The sequence below is a fragment of the Astatotilapia calliptera genome, chromosome 3, assembly GCF_964374335.1.
Source record: "Astatotilapia calliptera chromosome 3, fAstCal68.1, whole genome shotgun sequence".
NCBI lineage: Eukaryota > Metazoa > Chordata > Actinopteri > Cichliformes > Cichlidae > Astatotilapia > Astatotilapia calliptera.
This window is the reverse complement of record NC_137424.1, coordinates 7,292,429-7,311,513: the sequence shown is the minus strand read 5'-3', so window position 1 is coordinate 7,311,513 and position 19,085 is coordinate 7,292,429. Positions and strand designations below refer to the sequence as shown.

At 43.3% G+C, this 19,085-nt stretch overlaps 1 protein-coding gene and 1 long non-coding RNA gene across 12 annotated transcripts in view; both read right to left on the bottom strand.

The window, feature by feature from the left end:
- Window positions 1-4,990, bottom strand: part of LOC145424423 (uncharacterized) — a 68,013-nt gene extending 63,023 nt beyond the window's left edge. For 5 of the 11 annotated variants that reach the window (XR_013905502.1, XR_013905506.1, XR_013905503.1 and 2 more), the window contains exon 1: window positions 4,500-4,989. The gene's annotated coding sequence lies outside the window, so the exon portion shown is untranslated. Of the gene's footprint in view, window positions 1-4,499 lie in introns of all 11 variants that reach the window. The other 6 variants (XR_013905513.1, XR_013905515.1, XM_080297745.1 and 3 more) reach the window with 4 other exon arrangements.
- A 6,812-nt stretch (window positions 4,991-11,802) lies between these two features.
- On the bottom strand, window positions 11,803-17,579 carry LOC145425124 (uncharacterized). Its single transcript, XR_013905791.1, has 2 exons — window positions 16,485-17,579; window positions 11,803-16,336 (listed from the first exon to the last, which is right to left on the bottom strand). It is a non-coding gene; the product is annotated as an uncharacterized LOC145425124 (long non-coding RNA).
- Between the last annotated feature and the right edge of the window lie 1,506 nt (window positions 17,580-19,085).

Below are 19,085 nucleotides of genomic sequence, written 5' to 3'. Positions count from 1 at the left end.
TTACAGGCCAGTAAATCCAGAGTTATGATCATATATATCAGCCACGCTTTGTTCTAAACACTGTCATCACGTTTGTGTGTGTTTTAAGCGTTTTCTAAGGACAGCGCGAAAACAGTAAAGAAAGGAAAAAATCCACGTTTCCTATCGGTGGAAAAAATGCACCATGTCGACCAAGAAAATTTCTCTAGATCCGCCCTTGGTCTTGCTGCCACAGATGGAGCTCCCACAGCCAGGGGAAGGAGTACTAGCGGTCCAGAAGCAGCGGCCAGCCAACCACTGCAGAGGCCGGCCACTTCAGAGAAAGCCAAAGACAGGACCCTGGACCCCAAGAACCACCCGACACCTGGGGGAACCCCGACCGCGCAACTAAGAGGAACAAGCCATCCCCGGAAAACAACCCTCATAGGAGCATGCCAGCAAGTCTCGCACCAGTTGTGACATCACATCCTGTGTCGTGTGACATAATCGTTGTGGTGCGTTGATCAGTATCGCTTAATTTTTGTAACTTGATCCATTGTGCCGTGGTCGTTGCAATCATGCTCATTTTTCCACCATTTTAATGATGATCCTGCACCGAAGCTCAGAGACACACGAAGACACAGAGTGAGATGTTGAAGCAGTTTGAAAATGTGAATTTGTGGAGAGAAGTTTGCAAAAAACACCCTCAACAAAGTCGTGGCTTCCAGGTTTGGCTTCTCCTTATCAGCTCGTGTGACGTGAGCATAAATCTTTGCACAGATAATGTTCATATGTGGATTCCTGGTTTCTGCAGTTAATTGTGACCCAAAGCGTATTTTTAAAGTGGTTCCAGGCAATAAAGTCTAAAAATAAATACATCTACTTCCTTTTTCTGTGTTCCAGCCTCAGTGACTCTGACACAGTGCTGTAATATTTACACCTCTGATGAAAACAGAGTTTGTAGTTGCAGAGAAATACTCGACTCATTTTGGGCATTTACGAGCAGGAACCTCAGAAAGCCCCTCGCTGCTTCACTGGTTTAGAAGCAAAGCAAACATTAGTTCACAGTGATGTTAATTAAGGCCCAAAGTTTAGGAACGAACGTCAGCACTTCACTAATGAATGTAATGCTGATTCATGTGCTTGTTTTGTAATGTGCATGTTGTGCGTTGCTATTTCCCATATTCTTTGGCACTGATAGATGAAGAGTCTCAGGCAGGACCGAGGCTGCCAGCTGCTGACAGTGAGCAGGGAGAGAGCAGCAGAAGCTGGGCAAGAGCAGGGCACCTTCAGCCCCCTTCATCAGTCAGAAATCATTTGGGTGTCTGTGTGAAATGTCTGATTTTTAAAATCTTTTTGTAGACATATTTATTAAATGTTTAACAATTATATAGAAGAAAGACAATGTAAAGAACAAAACATGACAAAACAAAAATGAGTTGAAGTTATGAACTGTTTCTGAGAGACAAATAACACCAGGATCCTTTTTGTGTAGCTGACAGCTGGTAACTGTGCAGGGGCGGGTCTAGCAAAGTGTTGCCAGGGGGGCAGGTAGGGCATTAACAGGGAGAGGGGGGCACAAAGACATACTTTTCTTTCTTGTTCTCATTTAAAATGTCTCGCTTTTAATAAATAATTATCTGAATCTTACAACAAACGTTTTCATCTGATGTAAAATGTATAGAAATCCATTATTGTACATAGTCATTTTTTAGGGTCCCATCATAATTTCTTCAGAAGTAAGTACTGCATATGATGCCAGTGTTTCCCACATTTTCTAGATTCTGCACCAGTACTGTGTGTAAAATGCATCAAAAAGTCCGTTTGATTCTTTCTCAGCTGTCTTTCTGTCTCCTTTCACTTTTTAAAGGTTGCCATGTTAGAAAACATATTTTGCCCTGCCGTGCTGTTTATTGATGTGGCAAATGAAAGGTTTATGAAAATATATCTAAATCTGTCATCAGTAATCAGCAATGATCATGTCTCACCTCTAGTCTCTGTCTTAATTTCAGGTTTCCACCGTGTGTTGTAGATGTTCAGGAGGTTAACTCGACCAACAGTCTACTTCCTGTTTAGAATACCAGGACAGGGAGGATGGTGCAGGTTTAAGTTTATTAGACTGATGCATGTATACCAACAAGACAGCGTCCATCACTGTGACAACAGCGTTTGTTTTCATTCAAAGGCTTCATGGTTTTTCCTATATGTAAAACTTTTACCACCGGCTCGTGTGACAAGACTCCCCCCTTATGCCTTCGGGTGCAGTCTTGACTCTACTTAAACATTCTGTGATAAAAGATACATCTCGAAAAATAAATATCAGTCTAGGGTTCATATTAGGGCTGGGCGATATGACCCAAAATTCATATCTCGATATTTTTTACCTGGATGGCGATATAAGATATATATCTCGATATTATTATTTTTTTAAGCCATAAGTTAAGAACAAAAAGAGAGTTCTTAGTCACACTGTGTCCCAGCTGTCACACGGGCACTTTTATTTACATACAGCGTAGATGTACATGAAGAAATTACTCAAAAATAAATTATCAGCATTTATTAAATAATCATGGTCCATAAATAAAAGAAAACAATGTTGTTTTTGTGCATAACAAAAAGCTCACAATTGTGCAGTCAAAATGTAAACTAATAGATGCTGAGCGTAATAACAAAGAGACAGATTTCACAGCTGCACCACGTCTCTGAACACGTATCACTCCGCGAGGCTCCTCCTCGGTAGCCGTAGTCCTCTGACAATCCATCAAGCGGTGCAACTCCGTAGCTTAGCAAAGTCATATTAAAACATTTTTTGACAGATTGCTGAGCGCTGTGTACCACATAAAATCGGTTCGCGGTCAGTAAGCACAACCAGAATTCATACATAAGGTGCACTGTCGATTTCTGAGAAAATGAAAGGATTTTAGGCCGTGCAGCACCTCCGGGCTGCATATCGTTAGCGCGGTTAGCTCGTTAGCGCGGTTAGCTCGCTAACACGTTGACACCGTCCAGCCCCACGCACGGTAACTCGCTAACGGAGATTTTCCGCTTTCATCTTGTCATTGCCTGCAGGTGAAGCTATGGGGGAGGCGGAGTTGTGTTCAGTGAAGGAGAGGCGAGGCCGAGTAACGCAGCGTAGAGACAAAAGTGGACGAAAGAGAGGCAAACCTGCGGCTCCACAAGTATAATTATAACGTAACATAGACTATATCGATATAAACGATATTGTCACATCTTATATCTCGTATGAAAATATATCGATATTTTTAAAAAACTCGATATATCGCCCAGCCCTAGTTCATATGATTCTCGTGTCTACACAGACAAGCGGAGGCTAAGGAAATACACTTAACCGATTAAGGCTAATACATCTGAATACTCAAATGATAAGACACCATGCAATAAACCCAACACAGGATCTCAGGGTTAGAAAATGTATTAACCCTTTACAGCCGATCGGAGCGGGCACGCTCTGTTTTGCGTAACTATTTTTAAATCCCGGTAGCTCTGCAACCACATAAGCTAGTGCAATCATTTTTTTTCCATATGAAACTGGAGGAGTTGTACTTACATCTTATGCTTGTCCTAGGTCACAGTTTCCTTCCACATATAGCTTTGCAAAAACTGCATAAAAATCACTTGCAGCAACAAAAACATGATATTCCAGAAACACGCTTCGCCGATCCGATGTTTGTAACACTTCCTACGTCCATCAGCGCGAACTATCACATGACCGCATGACCTGCCCGAAACCGGAAGTGGCGTCATTTTGCGGAAATTAGTTTTTTTTACCATCGTGACCTCATGAGCTTATACTTGTGTTTTTAAAAGTTATGTTTGACTTTATGACTTTCTGTGTCGTTTCTGGGATGCTGAGGACTCATATTGCACTGCTGGAAATAGTTTATTTTGATGCATATGCTGTTATTTTGCAAATTTGCACTATAATATTTATTTTCGTTTTTCCTGCAGTATATAAAAATTGGTGTATTTCAAAAATAAAACTATGAAGACACTTAAAATAAATTTCCTGTGGTGGGAAACTAGTTTGTGCAACTTTTTTGTATTTACAGTTTTGAGGGATAAGCCTCTTAAATTTCTCTAACTACAAATATATGTTAAAAAAACAAAAACGATTTTCAATTTTTTTGTAGTTTATTGCACTTTTTTTGCAATTTATGTAATTACTATGCACCTAATGCAGACATATTATTAAAGTTTGGTATATTATGGTTGTATTGATGTATAGCAACTTGAAATGCTCCCAGAAATGGCTCCACAGCATGTAAACATATAATATAAGCTCTGGCGGACTTGGTTCTATGGTAGGTCTTAAAGGGTTAATAAATTGCAGGAAATTCACATCCAACCCTTTTTCCTTCATGAAAAAAACACATATACAAAACATACAATAAACCCCGGGGATAGATTTTAGTATTTTTGCCCTTAACCTGTCCAATGTTATTCTTTCCCCAGAGTGCACTCTTAGTCTATTTTTGTTGTTGGCGCGCTTTAGTTGGAGCTCTTAATAATAACAACAATACCTCCGTGTATCCGTGACGTCTCGACCTCCTCCGATGAATAACTCGCTCTTTGTGGTAGCAACCGTCTCCACTCGCGGCAGCGAGCAACGAATCTCCGGTTCCTTAGATAGCAGCGAATCATCCACGGTTAGCGACTCTCTCCTGAGACAACTCTCAAAACTCCGTCTCTCCGCTCCGGCGGAATCTCCGTTAGCCAGGACCGTGGCGTTAGCCTAGCTCCAGCTAGCCAACGTAGCCAAACGTGCCCCGTGCTTTCTCCAGCACAAAAGGTACGGGAAGCCCGGCTCAAACACTCCGAATGATTACCGGGAAGTCCGCAGGCGGGTAATGCGTTGTTGCCGAACAACTTTGGTGACATAAGCAGTCCCGAAGCCCGTGCTTCGTCTATGCCATTTTAGTAATCCTCCTTTTTTCCCTCTCTTTCTCCGTCCTTCCTCTCGACTTCTTTTCCCCCGGAAGTCATCTGCAAGTCATGACCTCTCGTGACGTAGCATACAAAACAAATTACACCTCTTCTCTTTTAACAGACATTCACATTCCATGAAATTATGTTTTTTTTAACGTAACTGATTTTTCCACACACTATTTATGCAATTTAATACAAACATTTATATCACATATTTATACCACTCTTAACCTCAAAATGTTATTTTCTCTTCGACTTATTCTCATGAAAAACACAAAATAAATACCACTGATATTTATCAGAGTATTACATATAATACCTGGTGGGCCGGTCTCCAGTCAAAATGCCCGGGACCATTTTTTGTCCCAGTCCAGCCCTGGTCAGGAGTCACAGTCAAGTGTGAGCTGCATGGCCCCTCTATGAACATTGTGGCTTTCCTAATGGCCCCTGTTGAGTCTAATTGTTGAATGTTATCAATGTGTTTCTTAAATTTTACAGGTCTTAGTTCAATCTGTAGGATCAAGACATTCCTGTGATCCTGACCACCTCTCCAGCCACTCTGTGCTGGGGGAGGATTATTGTCGACACATCTCTGTGAAGATTCTGTTTCTTGTGTGGTCAGCTTCCTGCCCTTTAGTGGCTTCACTGTGTTGTGCACGCTGAACCAATACAGGAAGTGAACCATATATTGGGTGTGGGGTAGATTACCATTTTATGACTAAGGATGCTGTTAGAAACAGTTGGAAGTCACACACACAGAGAGACACACAAACACTAACTCACTCAAACAGCTGAACTACAATGATCCATGTAGCAAACACAAACTGTGATATCGCCTTTGGGCTTTTGGAGCCTTGACCTGACTTTTAAAAAATAATTGGAAAAAAGCTCTATGCTGCTACAAAATGAAAAATAGATATTTGCAAAATTCTGCCTAAGTATGTATTTTACCTGGTTACTGCGTGTGGTGGGCGTGGTCTGCAGCGCCGCTGCAGGGGAGGCGGACGCACCTGAGCGGCACCCGCAATCACGCCTTAACGTCTGTGCTCTCTCTGCTGTTGTTGGTGTGTGTCGGGCTGTGAGCTGCAAAGCTACAGCCGGCTGTGTGCGCACAGCAACCATGTGTGTAAAGTGGTCAATAAAGAGATGCTGAAAAGCGCGTTCATGCAAACATCGTCGGGTCTGCCGTGATATGTTTACAACGGGACTTCTGCTCCTGAACCTCTGCGCACAGCGTCTGCAGGTCGGGGCTGTACGAAGTCACTTTATCTCTACAGGACTGTAAGCTGTCGTCTGTGAGGCGTGAGCGTGTTTGTTTGAACACAGTTCACGGTGGAGAACAGCTGCTGACATAATGTGGATCCAAGATCCATAACTGGCCTACCTGGGGCTGAAAGTCTCCATAAATGCAGGCGTTTCGGCGGCTACACCGGCTTCCACGAGTGTGACGCTTATTTTGAGAAAATAATAGAATATAAATGTATTTTTATATTTCAATATCACAATAATCTTCCAATGTAGAACTACAAGTTAAAAAAGAAGTAACATAAATCAAATCCACTTCAGCTAAATACTTCTCATTTATTTCCATCTTACATGCTGTGACTGCAGCCATTCCCACATCTCTGTGAATGGGACTCATGGACATGGATCAGTGGTTGTTGATCAATGGTCCTGAGAATCTGCATAATTAAGATGAAGGAACGGAGCTCCCAGCCCATCGTTCCTGCAGCTGCTTTCAGTCTTTATGCAAATGTCCTGTTTGTAAGACTGAAACCTGCAGCTGAGACTGAAGACGTCACCTGATGATGACGACACGTTTCTCCCACAAAACGCTGCGTCCAGATGAACAGAAGCAACAGACTCACTTTCCTGGATGATTGAGATGCATCAAGACTTCATTGTGTGTTACTTCTCATTCAGCACAGACACATTATTCCTGTTAGGTCATGTCAGCTGTCACTCAGTACAAGCACAACTGTGAACAACACAAACTTCTCTTCAATGTGTCACAGAAACACTAAGTGTGAGAGCCTGTATGACACACAGGACAGACTGTAAGCTCTGCTGGCTGCACAGCACTTTGTAGCAGTTTTCCAACATGTCCTCCACCCGTGATGTCAGTGGTGGGACCCCAGTCACAGCACTCAGCACCACCTCCTTTAAATGGATTTTATAGCAGTTCCTCCCGTTACTCGGTGCAACGCTTCTTAAATGTGTTTTTGCAGGATAAAACACAGCAGGTGGTGTAGAGAGGACGTCAGCTGACGGAGCAGAGGGAGGCAGACTGTGGATAAATGACAGAGTGAGAGGAGAGCAACCATGACAGAAGCACAGGTGTGGCAGATAGAAGTGGCTTTATAGACACTTATTGTCAGTCCTCGTGCATGCTGTGGAAATAAGTGTCTGTGTCATGAGGTGACATGTGAGCTTATCTTTGGTCAATAAAGCTGAACGACCAGTTTTCACTTTGCTTGTTACGCTTGTTTAGTGACGTCTGGGTTTCTGTGGAGCCCGAATTTTGATGAGTTCTGGTGAAATCATCTGAGATCATCTGAGCATCGGTGAAGAGTCAGCAGAGAAAGTGTGGGACAGAAGTTTGCTTTGGACACATGGACTGAAATCAAAAAGTAACAAACAGGATTTCCAATGGACAGTATGGAGAAGTGAAAGTACACAAAGGCTGTGTTGGAACACGTGTGTTACACTTTTTGACAGCTGAGAACAAAACACAATATTTTGCATCATCTCTGCAGTGTCTCTTCTTTCCTCTGCTGTTGTGCTTTTAGCTCCAAACTGTTTCAAATGGTTTGTCAGCAAGCTGACCTCTGACCTCTGCAGTACTAACTCCTGACCCGTACAAAGAGCGGGCGTTTCTGACCTTTGACCTGCAGCTGTATGTCTCTCAGTCTCAGTTCTTCTCTCCGTCACTGATGGAGCAGGTGTAGTTGCTGCTGACAGTCAGTCGTTTGTTTTCTCAGAGTGAGGCTGAAGTCTGAACTGTTCAGAGCATCAGGTCTCATCAACGTGCGCTGCTGTAACGCCGCTTTGTCCTCTGAGATCACCAGGTATGAAACCTGAGTGCTGACAGAGCAGCATGTTCCCCCTCATTCACCTCCACCACCACAGCCAAGGCATGCTGGGAAACTGAGGACACACAGACAGAGAACTGAAGTGTCTGCTGTGTGTTCATCTCAGAGTCCTCACAGGTGACACATTAGCTCCAGAACACCAAGCCAGGTGTTTGAAGCCTGACAGGGATTCTTCCCATCCAGAGGGAGGATTTAGCTGCACAACAATGAACATTAGTGTGTAGTTTAGAAACACAGACTGTGCCTGCACTGCATCTAGTGAAGAAAAGTGTTACTGCCAGAGAACGAGGCTCCTTTAAAGCAGCTGATATTAAGGTTGAAAAATCAACAATAAGCTGATGTAATCAACGTTTCACAAAATGGTCAGCAGCTAAAATCTGGAGCCGTTCTTTGGTGGTAATTAACAGTTTGTTCTTGTTAGCTAATTATGTCATTAAAGGTAGCAGCAGAAGCCTTGTGTTGAAAGCCCATTCACTCACACATTCACACAGTATGTGTGTGTCTGTGTTACACTGTGGACATCCCTTCTGTTGGAGCGCCATCTTGTGGCAGGTTTAAGAAATGTTCTTCTTGTAAATCCAAACTGATGCACCTCCATAGCAGACTGTGGAGGCTTTCAGTGACATGAAGACTTGATTTATACTGTCATATTCTCCTGTTACACAAAGCACAGCACGCTGAACATGGATGAACTGAAACTCCCAGCATCTGACTGAGGAAAAGCACAAATCATTCTCACACTGACTCCTGCTTGATTTTAGATTTGCTTTCAAATCCTCACACTTTCATATGAAGCACTAAATGGGCTCCAGACTGTTTATCTCAGCTTCCTGTCAAACACACTGCTGCTCACACCGAGGCTCAGTTTACTCCTCCAGCCTGGCTTAACCTGCTGTCTGTTAAAAACAGTCCCACACTCCTCTGTTTAATCCTTCTGATCAGACTCTTTGATTTTGTATTGTTTTTACCTGAAGTTGTGTTTTTGACATGGTTCTGTCTGTGAAATAAAGCTCACACACACACTGCTACAGTCCTTCATACACTTAGAAACGAAGCTGCTCCTTTCCTCAGTGCTGACACATAAAGAAGAGTTGCTTTTATATCCAACACGTCTCTGTTCCAGAAAACAGCTTCAGCAGCCTCTGAGTCTGAACTTGGAGTTGGTTATAAGCCACAGGCCTGTGTGCACAGCAATGAGGAAATATAATGCAGTAAGTGAAACATGGATGTGTGGAACAGATTATCCCAAAGGTTGATTCTGTTCATCTGGACGTTCTCAGTGAAACATTTGGTCTCTCGGTCAGGTGACTCCTTTAGTCTCAGCTGACTGCAGCTTTCCAAACCTTTGTCACTGGATCACTCACTTCATCTCCAACGTGTCCCTGACACAGACAGCTGGAGCCGTTACAGCAAAATCATTGATCATCGTTTTTAGAACATTAGCTGGTGTTGGTGGGCAGGCTAGCAGTGCTAATTGTTAGCACTAGTTCTGCTGCTCTCCCTTTGTCTCTGTTATTGTTGGTCTTTAGTGAACAATAGAAAGTGTCTTCATGAGACTGTTGCCTAATGTTCAAATGTAGATAACACCACCTGCACCAACCTGTTACACAGCACAACCCTCTGGTGTAGCTTTGGCTGGAGCACATATTGGCAGCTCCAGTGACATCACCACTCCATGGTGACATCATCTCTACAGACTGTGGCTGTTACATATCCTCACCTGGTAATAATAAGACTGTCCTCAGCTGCACACAGCTCCAAGATGAACAAACTGAAGTAAATACAAATTAGAGTTACGATAGATTGAAATCTTGTAATCAGAGCTAATTCTTAGTGAAACTCTCACAACATCATATCATGATCCTGGGTTAGTGTCTCGGTCTCAGATCACAACATCAGCACAGGCTTGGCTTGGGTGAGGTATTGAGTGGTTCTTGTCCATGACAGCTGCAGGTACAGTGCCATCAGCCATGCTGCACCACATGTCTGCCCAGGAACATTAGTGTGGCTGAGTCTCATGTAAACATTGTGCTAAAGTGGTGGGAAAGTGGCTGCAAGCTGGCTGCACTGTGTCCAATACTCTCAGTATGATATCCACAAACCTCTGAGTGTCACAGAGTGGGCCTGTGCTCAGCTCACTGTGCCCCATTCAATTCTACTTGCATAGTTTTACAAGTAAAATTAAAAGTTGCTCAATGATAAGTTATTGTAGTAACAACTAAGTCCATGGTCATTATTTGTTAATAGTAGCTTAAAGCTTCTGCACCAATCATGGAGCAGCAGGTTTAGAGCATGTGGATCTACAAAAGTAAGTCCCAGTAAGATGGGCTGAGCCTTACATACTAGAAGAAACATGTCATTCCCAGCAGATGAAGCGCCCTTTAAAGCAGGATCTCACTTTAAACCTAAAGAACTTGCTATGAGCATGCAGTGCATTCATGGTTATTATTCATACGATTGTGGGGAGCTAATAAAGTGCAACTATCACATTACATTTTATTATTAAATTGTTGTTAACAATCCCTTCACTTCTGCTTATCTAATTCATGGTTGCAGGATGGCTGACAGCTTCCATTAGGCAGGAGGTAATGTCCATTCTGGCCACAGTGCAACCCACAATGTGTAACTGACACTATTATATTGCATTATGTCACATTGTTACATCTTTTTAATAAATGATGACAGTCAGCTGAATTTGCTGCCCCCTTGGTGGAGGACATCAGGATCAGCAGCTGCTGCTCCATCACAAACACCACAGAAGAAGAACAACACTGGATCAGATTATCTGGACGTGTTTGACAGGGACAGTGTTCATGTTCATGGACATCAGGACAAAAACAGACGATGGAAACCTGCCAGATTTGAGCTAAACTGCTCGTTTCCATTTGTAGTCCCTGGGAGGTCACATGACCAACAAAGACACACAAGCTGTGTCCCAAAACGTCGGCTGCATCCTCCGGAGGCCGCATTTGAAGGCCGATGACGTCACAGCCAGGCGACGAAGGCTGTCCCGATTCCTCGACTCCTTCAAATGCGTCCTTCATTCCCCCGAGTTTGAAGGATGGGTCGGGTGTGTCCTTCGTGGCCCACCATATCCCAGAATTCAATCTTAGTCTGTGTTTAGTATTTTTTCTTCCTGGTTTGTGATTTCTTGTTCTCAGGTTTTGGTTCCTGAGCCTCTCAAGTCAAGTGTAGCTTTAGTTCTGTCTTCATGTTTTTTTTTGTTCCAGTCATTTCTCCGGTAACTCTTGTCACTGTGTCCTGTATCTAGTCCGTGCTTCTGTGCTCCTGCTTTTGTTTTTCCTTCATTTCTTGAGTTTAGTTTCTAGTTTTTCTGTTAATTTCCTATGAAAGTATTTCTAGCGAATGAAGCTACGCTTTAAGTTTCCATCTGTGAGCCCTTCATTTGGGTCCTTCCTGCATGTCACACAGCACATCATGACAAACTCAAAGAAACACTCAGTTTCCATCAGTCAGATTCTGCTGTGTCCTAATCTTAGAGTTTTGATAATCTGTGAACTCACACCACTGACATGTTTGCTGTTTTGTCTCCCTGCTTCCATTTAGGCTACAATTTACTAGCATAGCAGCTCTTTTCTGGTGCGTCACAAGTTGCCAACACTACCCATTTATAATTCCCTAATTGAAGCCAGAGCAGGTTAAATTCATGCTATATGTTACCATGGTAATTTACTGTTAAGTAAACCAACACACACATCTACACACACCGACTCAGAATGAAGAGAAACACACATATGAACACATCTGCACTCGTTGACTGAGTGAGAAATGACACACACACAAATAAGTAAGTAAAATTTATTTATATCGCGCTTTTCACAGATAAAAATCACAAAGTGCTTTACAACACAGAAAATGGGAATATAAAAACAATATAACAGTAAATAAAACAATGTAAAACAATAAAACTATAAAAGCAGCTTAAGAAGAAATTAATCAAATGCTTTTCTAAATAAAAATGTCTTCAGCTGTTTCTTAAAAGAATCAATGGAGTCCGTGCAGCGAAGAGACCGTGGGAGAGAATCCCACAACCGTGGTGCCACAGTCTGAAAGGCCCGATCACCACGAGTTTTAAAACGAGTGCGTGGTACCACCAGCAGTCTCTGATCTAATGACCTTAAAGCCCGAGAAGATGTATGTGGTTTCAGCAGGTCAGATAAATATTGAGGAGCCTGACCATGCAGGGCCCTAAAGGTTAGAACTACAATTTTAAAATGAAACCTAAAACTTACAGGCAACCAGTGAAGGGAGGCCAAGACTGGAGTGATATGCGATCTTCTCTTGGTGCCTGTTAAGAGACGTGCTGCAGCATTCTGCACAGTCTGAAGACGATTTAAGGCTGATTTGTTAAAACAAGTAAAAAGGCCATTACAATAGTCTAAACGAGAAGAAATAAAGCATGAATAATCATCTCAAGTTCAAGCTTTGATATCATTAGTCTGAGTTTAGAAATATTCTGTAAATGATAAAAACAGTTTCGGACCAGCTGCTCGAGCGACATCGAGCTGTCAAACATGACACCGAGGTTTCTAAGGCTTGATTTTACGTAAGGGTCTAAGAAGCTGATATGCTGTCTAATTTCTGGGACCATGTGGTCTGGAGCAATAATCAGAGTTTCTGTTTTATAAGAGTTTAGTTGGAGAAAATTGTCATTTAACCATAATTTGATTTCTGTCAGGCAATTACTTAAATTAGACAATTTATAAAACTCAGACATTTTGAAGGAACAGTATAGTTGGATGTCGTCAGCATAGAGATGATAGGAGATATATTTATAGCGCTTAATAATTTGGCCTAGGGGGAATACATAAAGTAAAAAGACAATTGGACCCAGGACAGATCCCTGAGGTACCCCACACGGCAAAACTGTTGATTCTGATGTGACATGATTCATGCAAACAGTAAAAGATCTCTCAGACAGATATGATATAAACCATTTTAAAACAACACCAGTAATCCCAAACAAGTTCTCAAGTCTGTTTATCATGATACTGTGATCTACAGTGTCAAAAGCAGAGCTGAGATCCAGCAGGACCAGCACTGTGTATTCTCCAGAGTCTGCTGCCATCAAGATATCACTAGATACTCTAAGTAAGGCCGTTTCAGTGGAATGCAATTTACGAAAACCAGACTGGAAAGTGTCCATAACAGCATTTTTATCCAGGAAATAGTTAAGTTGTTCTAGTACTACTTTTTCTAAAATTCTCCAGAGTCAACCCGTTCTCACCACCTCCTCCTCCTCCTCACACCACCTGCTACAGCTCTACTCTTCTATGACTACAGTCATCCACAGCACTGATGTGAGGTCACATGGTTCATATGTAAGGAGCACAGCTGACCTCAGGTCAGTTTAATGACTGTGAGCAGCAGCTGTGTTATTGTCACTGTGACAGGGAGACACTCTCAGACACAGCGCTCATGTCAGCTTGTTCTCATGCAGGAGGATCAGGAGCTCCATGTTTGTCTTTCTGTTTGAATCATGATGTGTTTGTGCCATCAGAGTCTGTCATGAGTACTCAGGGTTTCACAGCAGCTCTTCTGGATGCTGACGAGGACTCCAACCTCATGTTTCACCTCTCTGAGCTTCTGATGTCTGTGAACACTCGTGTTTCTTCTCTGGGCTCATCTGGACAAAAACACCTTTCTGTGTTTGGCTGCAGCCTCATTCTGACTGACAGGAAGTGTGTTATCCATGAGCTGCACTTCTGTGAGGAAGTTTCCTGCTGTGTTTCCTGTCTGTGGACAAACACGAGTGTTCCAGCTGAGGACTTGGTTCCTTCCACCTGTCCATACAGGACATCACGCTGTCTGCAGCTCTGTAAATGCAGCTCCAGGTCCTTCCACGTGCTGCTCTGTATTTGTGCAGTTTGTAGTGTGTCCTGGGAAACGTAGCACACATGGTGTTCTTCTGCTGTTTCCTCCTTTCACTGAGTGTGAAACACTGACGCTGTGCTGTTGTTCACAGAGGGGAGCTGATTCTAGCTGCAGCTGGACTCTGTCATCTAACTGAATGTGTTGGTGCTGATCACGGGGCTCTGAGGGGGGAGCAGCAGGAGGACTCTGGATGCTGACGTCAGTGTATCTGTGGAAGCTCCCACAGCGTGTCTGTCATTCAATATTGTGCTGTATATTGTATCTATGCAAAGATGAACAGACTGTGTGTTCACTGGTCTCTGTGCTGCAGCTCTGATGTCATCATCACTCCCTCCTCCACCCTCAGCAGTCCCAGCATGCTGCTGTGGTGCACCCCACCCTCACTCTACACCTGAGCCACAGACCACACCCTCCACCTCAATATACACCACAGTTTTCTCTGCTGTGGAAATGAGATCAGGAGGAAATCATCATTATTATTATTTAATAAACGCTCACATTAATGTGGGCTTATTTGTTTCATATTAGAAACATTAGTTGAGTGTTTTTAGTATAAAATGGTCAAAGTCCCTCTTTTTGCTCCTCCCCTCACCTGTGGATGGACGGTGCTGTTAGCGTGGTGACAGCTTGGATGTGTTTCAGTCCTGCCTGGTTATCACTGCAGGAATCTTTCACATTTATTACAGGTAATAACTCTGATTTTTCTGTGTATTATGAGCCAAATGTATCCTGATACACACAGAGATGGATGAGCAGAGGTTTTTTTTGCAGTTTATGTAGTTACTATGGACTTAATGCATACATATTATTAAAATTAGGGCTATAACAGTTGTATTGATGTATAGCAACTTGAAATGCTCCCACAAATGGCTCCACAGCATGTAAAAATATAACAAAAGCTCTGGCGGACTTGGTTCTGTGGTCAGTCTTAAAGGGTGAAGTTAAACTCTGTAATCTTCACTGTGTCACAGAGTTCAGTGAGTCCCGTTATTCACAGTATCAATCAGATCATCAGAGAACAGCTGATCAGCAATCAGTGGTGCCAACAGCGCCTCCTGTGGTGAGAGGATGCAATAATGCAATGTAGCATTTTTCCACTCAACACTTGCAGTCATGGAAACGGTCTGTTGGATCTGTGTGACGTTGCTTTCTTGGTTAGAGTTCCTCACAAATGTCCAGATGATTCTTCTAATGAGGCGTCGACCATGTTTGCAGCTCTTTGGAAGAAAACGTCGCCCTTTGCCATCCTTACTTTTCTTTGACTTCTTCAAATGCAGCTGAACTCCAGCTGGTATTTTCTTGGACTTTGCAGCTGTTTCTGGTCATCAGTTCATTCCTGCAAACCTCTGAAGCTGAACAACAATGATGCTGCATTGCTGGCTGATCCCAAAAGGTTGATTCTGTTCATCTGGACGTTTTCAGAAACGTTTGCTCACTGATCAGGTGACTTCTTCAGTCTCAGCTGACTGCAGCTTTACAAGCTTACAAACAGCACATTTGCACAATGACTGAAAGCAGCAGCACCTGATATATATGATACTAATATAATACATATACATATATAATCCATACTAATGATGAAGGAACTGAGCTCACAGTCCATTGTTCATTCAGTGAACTACTCAGTTTATTTTGGGCCTCAGAAATGCTCACTCTGTTTGTACATCACTGTCAGCAATAGACTCATTCTGCTGTGTGGACAGGAACACATGTGACATCACTTCCTGTTTGTTTGTGACTGAAGAGGAAGAAGTTTACAAGGAATCATTTAGAAGAGTTTCAAACATCAACTGATTGAATCCATGAATCTGAAAACGTGTTTGTGAGTGAAAGAGACAGACATGTACAGACTGAACTATCTGTTCAACAGTCAGAGTGTTTCTGTAACAGGAGACACTCTTTACACTCCACTCAGCACAGGGACACTGAGGAACCACGAGACCAGAACCTAAACCCAGGATAAAGAGTTTGAGTGAATGTGGTGTTGAAGGTGTGGAGGTGGATCAGAGTGTCAGAGGAGACTCTGTAGAAGGACAGAGTGCCAGCAGGACAGTCCACATACACTGCTGCTCTGTTAGAGACAGAGGAGGAGGAGGAGATGATGGATGTTTGTCTGTAATTGTGCCTGACAGACTGAGGACCATCATCAGAGCAGATCAGACTCCAGGACTGATCATTGTATCCAAACACACAGTCATAACTGTCTCCTTTCCTTCTGATGCTTCTGTAACTCACTGATATAAAAACGCTTCCTCTCCACTCGACCTCCCAGTAACAGCGACCAGTCAGACCATTTCTACACAGCAGCTGAGGCCAAACATCAAATCTGTCTGGATGATCAGGATATGACTGAACCTCCTCCACTTGTGTCACCTTCCTGTTGTTGTCAGACAGTTGGAGCTTTGTGTTCACTGTGTTTGTGTCGATTGTGAGTTGACAGGAATCTGATGGAGAGAACAAACACAATCCAGCTGCAGTTATTGATCCATCATCTGTTCATTGATTGACACTTTGATGATGACTCCTGACATGATGAAGATGGTTGAATGTGTGCTGCTTTGTTTTCATGAATCCCATTAAAAACACACTTACACTTCCTCAGACCTGGTCTCAACCATCGGACTCCAGCAGGCTCCACCCTGAAAGGAGGAGGGGGGTCAGAGCAGCACAGTCAGCATGCACACATGGACATTACATGGCTCTCACACACACACTGTTACACACTGAGCTCAAAGCTCGGCTCCACTGTTTTATTCAAAGAAATCTACATTTATTTATCAGCACATTTAAAAACAGCTTGAGCCAAAGTGCTGCACAGAGTAGAGAGAAAATAGGAAACATACACAGTAATGACTATAAAGACTGGTCAGGATTGAAAGCTACAGAGTACAAATGTGTTTCCAACCGGCTTTTAAAAATGTCCAGTGTTGGTGACGACCTGATGTGAAGGGCGACTGTTCCAGAGTTTGGCTGCAGCCATCGATAAAGCTCACCTCTGTTTTTACGTCTAGTTCTGGTCAGAAGCTGCTTATCTGCAGACCTGAGGGCTCCACTTGGATTCTTTTGTTAAAGAGAGATAAGATGGAGCCAATCCATTCACAGATTTAAAGACAACCAGATCTGGAAGTGGATTCTACCACGTACTGGTAACCAGTGGAAAAAGCTGGTGATGGGTCGTCTAGCACAGACCCACCGCTGGAACCAGACAATTGATGAGGGAGAGAACTGTGACAGCGCCGTTCCTTCACTTGACCTCAGTCGCTCTCGTCTGCTCCCTCGTAACACTGCTCTTTATTGAGCTTACATGAATATGCACAAGTTCATTATGACGTCTTACACAGGTATGAACAAAGAGTACCAGTCTGTGCATAGTGTGTGTGTGTGTGTGTCTGTGTGTGTGTGTGTGTGCGTGTGTGTGTGTGTCTGTGTGTGTGTGTGTGTGTGTCTGTGTGTGTGTCTGTGTGTGTGTCTGTTTGTGTGTGTGTGTTCCAGATGTGACCCTGTGACCCCAAAGCTGGTGCTAAGAGTCCAGCGGTCCCCCTAACAAAGGGCTCTTATACTTAACCAGACACAGAGTAGGTGTCCTCCTACACCAGGGGTCTCAAACTCGCGGCTCGCGGGCCAATTGCGGCCCGCAGGACGATAGTTTTTGGCCCCACCTTAATATGAAAATGTAATGTTAGTTTGATAATGTATGACACTTTACAGTGTTGTGGGCGGAGCTGAATTAACCTGAATTATACGTATATAGATTTATACACACGTCAGTGGGATTTAAAGTTATTTTTCCACAGAGAGAGATCTCATATTAACTCTCACAGTGATGCGTAGGCGGCGGGATAAAAGAAAAGTCATGAACTCAATGCAGCCCAATTTAGTCTGCAGTCACATAGCGACACCTGTTCATCGGCAACAACAGTCCCCGGTAACCCGGACTAATTATAGGGTCGCACCGTAATTTGTGGCTCCATGTTTTTATTTGCATCACTGCGTTTGCATTGCAGCAAACATGAACATTACATATATTTCAATATAATGTAAAAGCAGTCAAAACAACTAACATCAGAAACAGCTGATGTTATTTGTTATATGTCACGGTGTCATTTCCGCTTCTTTCTCCTGTAACAACAGCCCGGCGCCGTGAGCAGTCGCCTTTTTTGCGCTCGCTATCCCTGCACTTTCTACCATCTGCAAACGCCACGGTGTTCGTGTCGTCATGAAAGACATGAACATCGAGCGTAAAAACAAAGGAGACTGCTACCGGCTTTTTATCTGCCGATCGCCGTGCTACGGTTGCAAGAAAAAGAAGCAGAAATGACGTTCTCTACGCGTTGAGACGTTCCCCGTCCGTCGGCTAAACGCTTGATTGAAACTTCAATGCGACAGTGACACCAAGTAGAATTATAAATGTCACATAGCCCCAAACATGTCTTTTTCAAAGCCTGCGGTGAAGAGAAAGGTTGGTGATGAGCACCGACAATTTCAGGAAAAGTGGGAAATGCAATATTTCTTTGTTGAGCACAGGGGCACCCCGACCTGTCTTATTTGCACAGAGAAAGTTGCGCTGCACAAGGAATACAATTTGAAACGTCATTACACAACTAGACATGCTGAGCTGGATGCAAAATACCAGGGAGACGAGAGAGCGAACCGGGTTGCCAGTCTTAAAACAGATCTACTGAGGCAGCAAGATTTCTCCAAGAAAGCAACCAAAGAGAATAATGCAGCAGTCGGAGCCACGTGGTTAGTGAGATGATTGCTAAAGCAGGGAAGCCATTCACAGAAGGTGCATTTGTCTAAAAGTGCATATTGCAGGCTGCAAATATAGTCTGTCCGGGAAAGAAAGGTCAGTTTAGCAACATCAGCCTTTCTGCCAACACCGCAGCAGATCGCATTTCTGACCTGTCAAGTGACATTTATGACCAACTGTGTGAGAAAGCCAAATGTTTCAGTGTATACTCAGTCGCTCTTGATGAGACCACAGACATCACCGACACTGCCCAGCTCCCAATGTATGTCCGTGGTGTTGATGACAGTTTTGAAGTGATGGAGGAGCTGCTCACAGTAATTCCAATGCATGGCCAGACCACCGCTCAGCAGATATTTACAAGCTGTGTGATGCCATTGAGAATGTTGGTTTGCCATGGAAGAGGTTTGTTGGAATAACAACAGATGGAGCGCCATCAATGACAG